Source organism: Leuresthes tenuis, unplaced genomic scaffold, assembly GCF_036924035.1.
Source record: "Leuresthes tenuis unplaced genomic scaffold, fLeuTen1.0.hap1 SCAF_23, whole genome shotgun sequence".
NCBI classification, from domain to species: Eukaryota; Metazoa; Chordata; class Actinopteri; order Atheriniformes; family Atherinopsidae; genus Leuresthes; species Leuresthes tenuis.
Window position 1 is genome coordinate 11,440,727 of NW_027325377.1, and position 6,182 is coordinate 11,446,908.

Sequence of the window (6,182 nt, forward strand, 5' to 3'; positions counted from 1 at the left end):
TGACAGTATTTTTGCGCATATGAACTGAACCCTTTTGTGAACCACTGAGCAGTGAGTGCATTCAGCATCCCCCCTTTTGACACATGGTCCAACCCATGTGTCAATTTTGAAAAATGAGGAAAAAAATGTTTAGGTAGACAGGGTTTACCATCAGGTCCCATCCAAACACCATCCATATAAGTTGCACCCACAGAGGACCAAATGCGTCCAGAGGACCAAATTTCATCTGCAGAGGCAAAAGTTTGCAAAGCATGGAGATCTGTGAGGGAGTCTTCTGCCTGCAAAGAGAGGGAAGCGAAAACAGGAAAAGATTTAGCTGCTTGCTTAGCTGCAGCATCAGCTCTGGCATTGCCACAAGCAACAGGATTGTCTGAGTTAGTGTGAGCCGCACACTTACAGACCGAGATTGCTGTAGGCAAAAGGATCGCATCAAGAAGATCAGAAACCTGCTTGGAGTTCAGAATAGTTTTACCATCTGATTTAAGGAAATGCCTGTGTTTCCACAGCGCACCAAAGTCATGAACAACACCAAAAGCATATCTGGAATCTGTGTAAATAGTGACAGACTTACCAGCTGCCAACTTACAAGCTTCAGTAAGTGCAATAAGCTCAGTAGTTTGAGCAGAGAAATGTTTAGGAAGAGAACCAGACAACAAAGTGTCATGTGAAGAACATACTGCAAACCAAACACAGTTAGTACCTGTGGCTGGATCACGCAAAGCTGATCCATCTACAAAAAGAATCATGTCAGAGTTTGGAAGAGGAGTCTCTAAAAGATCAGGTCGGGGTGTACAAACTTGTTCCAAAACAGCTGAGGCTCCCCATCCTCAGGAGTCGGAAGCAAAGTAGCAGGATTCAGAACAGTACAACGTTTAACAGTGACATTTGGCATATCACAGAGGTGTATCTGAGCCAACGAGCAGTTGAAAGATGTGAAGTTTTCTGCTCGAGAAGAATAAAGGCAACAGCATGAGGAACCAAAACAGTCAAATTAGCGTAGCCCACAATATCTTGGGAGGCCAGGACAGCTTTCTCTGCAGCTGCAACAGCACGAAGACAACCAGGCAGGCCTGCAGCCACAGAGTCCAGTTTTGCTGAGAAATGAGCCACTGGCCTTTGCCTGCCCCATGTTCCTGCATAAGAACAGATGTCATACAACCATGCTTCTCATCAACTGCCTGTATGAAAGGTTTATGAGGATCTGGAATGCCAAGTGTTGGTGCTGTTTGAAGAGCCAGCTTAAGCTGACTAAAGGCTGGAGCTGCATGTCAGAACTGCAGCTGCCTTTACCATGGATAAGAGCACCTAAGAGAGCTTCGAGAAAAGAGTAGTTAGGAATAAAGTTCCTGCAGTAAGATGTTATACCTAAGAATGACATAAGCTGTTTTTTAGTAACCGGTTTAGGAATGATCTGAACTGCAGCAACACGTTTAGGAGAAAGTGAGCGCCCATCCTTAGAAATCACATGACCCAAAAAGGTGACTTCGTCCTGTACAAACTGTAACTTAGAAAGGCTGGCTTTATGGCCATAAGAAGGAAGATGTTTCAACAGATTCACTGTCTTTTTCACACTGTTGTTTAGATGGACCACATAAAAGGATGTCATCCACATACTGCAAAAGAGCAGAGCCTGTGGTTGATTGAAGTTAATCCAGACTAGCTTTGAGGGCAGCATTGTAAATAGTGGGACTTTCACAGTACCCCTGGCATAACCGGGTAAAAGTCCAAGATCTCCCTTCAAACTAAAAAGCAAACCAAAATGGGCTATCAGGGTGCACTGGCGACAAGTCAACCACTGAGAAAAACTGTGCATCTGATGTAATTTGAGACAAAATAGTGTGTGGGTTGGGCACAGTAGGAGCATGTGGCTGAACTGCAGCATTCACCGCTTGGAGGTCCTGTACAAAACGCCATTCATCTGGCTGGCCAGCATCTTTAATCTTTTTAACAGGAAACAATGGAGTAAGCACAGGTGAATTTTCAAAAGGAACAATAACGCCTGTTTTCTGAAAAGATTGAAAAACAGGTTTAATCCCTTTAATTGCTTCAGGCTTAAAAGGGTATTGTTTTTTACATGGACAAAAGTCTGATTTAGGGGTGACAATTACTGGTTCACAGCCTTTTATCAACCCCACATCATATTTGCTCTTAGCCCAAAGATCATTGGGCACTTCAGCCAACATGGGTATCGAAGACAAATCTGTTTCAGATAAAAAACATGCTTCAAAATGTGATTCTGTGGTAGGAATTAAGTCCACAGTTCTTTGACAATGCATTGTACTCAAAAATGTTTTTTTGTATGCTGACAATCGTTCAGAAAACATCAAATTTGGATCAGCAGGTGAAACGGTCCACTCCATTTCTTTCTGACATGTAGCAACAAACTCTCCCACACCTTGTCACTGCCAGTGTGTACATTTGGCCAAGGAAATGTGAGGGCGAGTACCACAAACATTAAAAAAATCGAAGTGCTCTGGAGTGAGCGACACAGCCAATAAAGTAGGCGCACATATTTTTTCACTTCTTCTCATAGTCATTGTCAGGCCCCGAAGAAATGTGTGATGTGCAGTGCAAATCAGTAGGTTGCATGAAATCAGAAAGGGGTGAAACTAACGCTTTTGCTTCTTCCACTAGTTGTTGTGAAAAAGGAGAGCTGGGAAGTTTCCACTCATAAGCATATGTAAGTGCCGATGAATCAAACTGCACTGCTGTGAAAACTTTGTCAGGCTGTAACATAACCTTAACACCCTCTGGTGTAGAAGTTAAAATAATGCCTAATTTACACATGAGATCACAGCCCATCAGGTTAATGGGACACAACTCTGATAACAAAAATGAGTGTTTGAAGGAGAGCTCATCGGGAGTGACAACACGCAATGGGCATTGTCATTTTCTCCTTCACAACCTGGCCTGAGGCAGACATACAGTAAACGTGGTTTCCACTTAACTTTTGAGGACAATCAAACTCCCCTGACGTCACTACTGATGAACATAAGTTCCTATATTCTGAAAGAAATATCTTTGCTCTAGGACGGAAATAGCATGCAAAACTTTACTACGTGAATCACAGTCGGCAAGCGTTTCTTCACTACACAGAGCAGGAAAAATGTGTGAGTGTGTTTGTGCTATCACCCATCAGTGGAGGCTCCGCTGCCGCGTGACGTCCAGAACCTGCCTCCCACCCTCAGTCAGCCTTTTGCCCAATTTCATCACTTTTCAGCTGTGGACAGTCCTTCTTCCAGTGTCCAGTCTGGCCACAGTAAAAACAAATATTCGGATCATAGCTCTGGCGTGGCCCATTTCGACCTCCTCTCCCACACGTCCACGTCTTCAACTTCGGCCTCGTCCTCTGTTTACACCAACTGCGTAATACATGGTCATGGCTGCCAAATGCAGCTCCTTTTCACACTTGTCTCTTTTGGTTGTCTTACGCGTCTCAACTTGGTTATGAGCATGGCAAACATATCGGCGAACGTCAGCCAAACGAGGACCCTCACACCATCCCACGTAAATGTTCTTTACTTCAGTGGCGACATCTGGCATGAGGCCTTTAATTATTGCATTGCATGCAATACTCTCCCATGGTCCTGATTCATTACCCAAATCCCTTGGTCTCTGATGACCGCTGTGCTTGCTGACTTCCTCAAGGATGCGGTGTACAAAATCATCAGTCCCTTCACCGGGTTTCTGTTTGCAGGTGTAAATGTGGGACATATTGATTTTGGTTGGAAATTGAGTGGTGATGGCTTGACACAGTCTTTGGATGGCTGCTTCATATTGAGCGTTATCATTATGTCCTCGTTCACTGTTGGTAGGTCGCAAATCCAGTTGTAGCATACTGGCCTCTATTTTGCAGAGGTCGGTCGGTTTGAACTTTTTTGCCAATGTGCGACGCAATTCAACCCCAGTCGGGCAGATTGTGCGCAGAAATCTCGCAACTCGTCAGCAAAATGGGGTCCAGAAATCTCTGGATCTGGTAAGCATTGTTATGCTTCCATGATGTCAGTCTCAGTCCAGGGTCGATAAACCAGTAATGGTCCAGTGGGAACTGCAACTTTAACCATAGGCATGGTTTGAATCTGGTTTTGTTTTTTCTCACGTTTAGATCTCTGAAGTCCAGATTGTGGGTAAAGGATTTTTGTCACTTGCGTTAAAAGTTCTTGGGCAGGTACGCTGGAGAACCAAACGTCTTCCTTTTCCTCATCATCAGACCTATGTAACTGATGTTGTGAGAATGATGGAATTTCTTCCAGAGGGAGGATGGAAGAAGTCCCTTCTTCCCGAGAGGCTTGTGGCAGGGCTGGCTGTTGTTGTTGCAGGGCAGGAGTCCAGGTCTGGATCCGGCACAGCTAATACTAAATTATTATCATCATTCCGTCATGGCATTTGTTTAACATTTTCCTTTCTTTCTCTTAATACACTTTATTTTTTCCAAAATTCTATACCTTTCTTACTTCTTATTTAAACTTAATTTTCTTTTTTTTGCTTCATCTCTTTCTCATATTTGCAAAACTTTTCTTCTAATTTTCTTATTTCTAACATACTAAAAGAACCTTCAGGTGGAAAACCTCTGGACCATATGTCTTTTTCATTTCATCATGCTTAGGTCCCCCGGTAGGGTCAAAAGTCTGAGACCTACTGTTTCCCATTCTCAGACTTGGAATGGGGAAATATATTCCTTCACTCAAAGAACGTCTCCAATGAGGACCTTAATCTGTACTCACACTTCTTCGGAGTACTTCACACTTCTTCGGACTGCTTCAAAAGTTTCACTTACTCATGAAATCTCTGTCTCACTGATGACACAACCGGGAAACACTCTTTTATTCAAATAAAAACTAAAAAGCAGTCCTATCGTCTCAGACTATCATATTTCAAAAATGATCCCAGCGCTGGTATTCAAGAAAAGGACCTGCCAGTCCTCTCTCTCAGAAAAGGCCTTGGAGGTATGAGGCTGGAACAGCTACTTCAGTCCAGGCTGGCCATGCACTGCGATCCGGTCCAGAGACACCAGTCGAGGGATCCTGTTCGTGACGCCAAAATTGTGGTGGAAATTTAGTAACGCACAGAGTCAGTTATTTTCTTCTGAGGAGATAAGAGGCTTTAATAATAATATCTTGAAAGAGAGAACAACACAGTACAGAATACAGAGTTGCTCTGACCACTGAAGCAAAAACACACAGTTATATTGCCCGCTCATCACGTCATCTGTCTTTGGTTGATAGTTGATTGTTCTTCTAACTTTCCTCCCCAACCATCAGTTTAGGTTACCCAAAAGGAGTGTATTGCTCCATCACAAGTATGCTTCTTTCACATACAGGGTAATATGAAGAATTTTATGCCTGAAACCTATTTAGACATGCAAAAATATGAAGGACAAAGCAGTTTTAACTTGGTTTGAGTGAAGGAATTCATTTTATATCAAAATCCGGAATTGTGCATTATGGCAGCAGAATTGTAGTCTGAATACCTTTATGCCAAACAGATTTGCTTTGCCAAGGGAAGTTTTATAAATGTTTATTGTTTATGTTTACAATATATAAACTAGCAGAATAATTAATTCATCCTCCTGGTCCCTCCCACCCCGGAGAGGGCAGCCAGAGACTGGCTGCAATAGGCATCCCCGCTACCTGGGACCCAACACAGGGCAGGAGGGCCTGATGTCCACCAGGCTCGGGGCCTGCAGTCACCATATTCCGGGAGCTACTGTACCCCCAGAAGGAACCCATCCCGCCCCACCCCACTCAACCCAACCCCACCCCGGAGGACCTCTACAAAAACAAACAAACAACAACAAAAATCAAACAAACAAACAAACAAATCACCCGGTCACACCAGTCGCAGCAGCGAGACCCACCATCACCCAGGCCCCCCCCAACAGGGGAAAAGCACACCCCCACACAGACCCCCTCCCCCTCACCGCACGCCCCAACACCCTAAAAAAAATAACCACCTGCGGACACCTTGGAGTTCCCAGAGCAACAAGGCCGGCACCAGGATCTGCACCAACCCACGCATATTGTGGCATGTCCAGGGCAACCCAGACCCCCCAGGCACAGGCAGGGCCCCGCCCCGGGCGCAAGGCAGCGGCAAGCCACCAGGTCCAGGCCCAGCTCCACCACCCACGCCAGAGCGGCCCGGTCACCCGGTACAGAGCCAGCAGCCACCACCCCAAGGCCCCT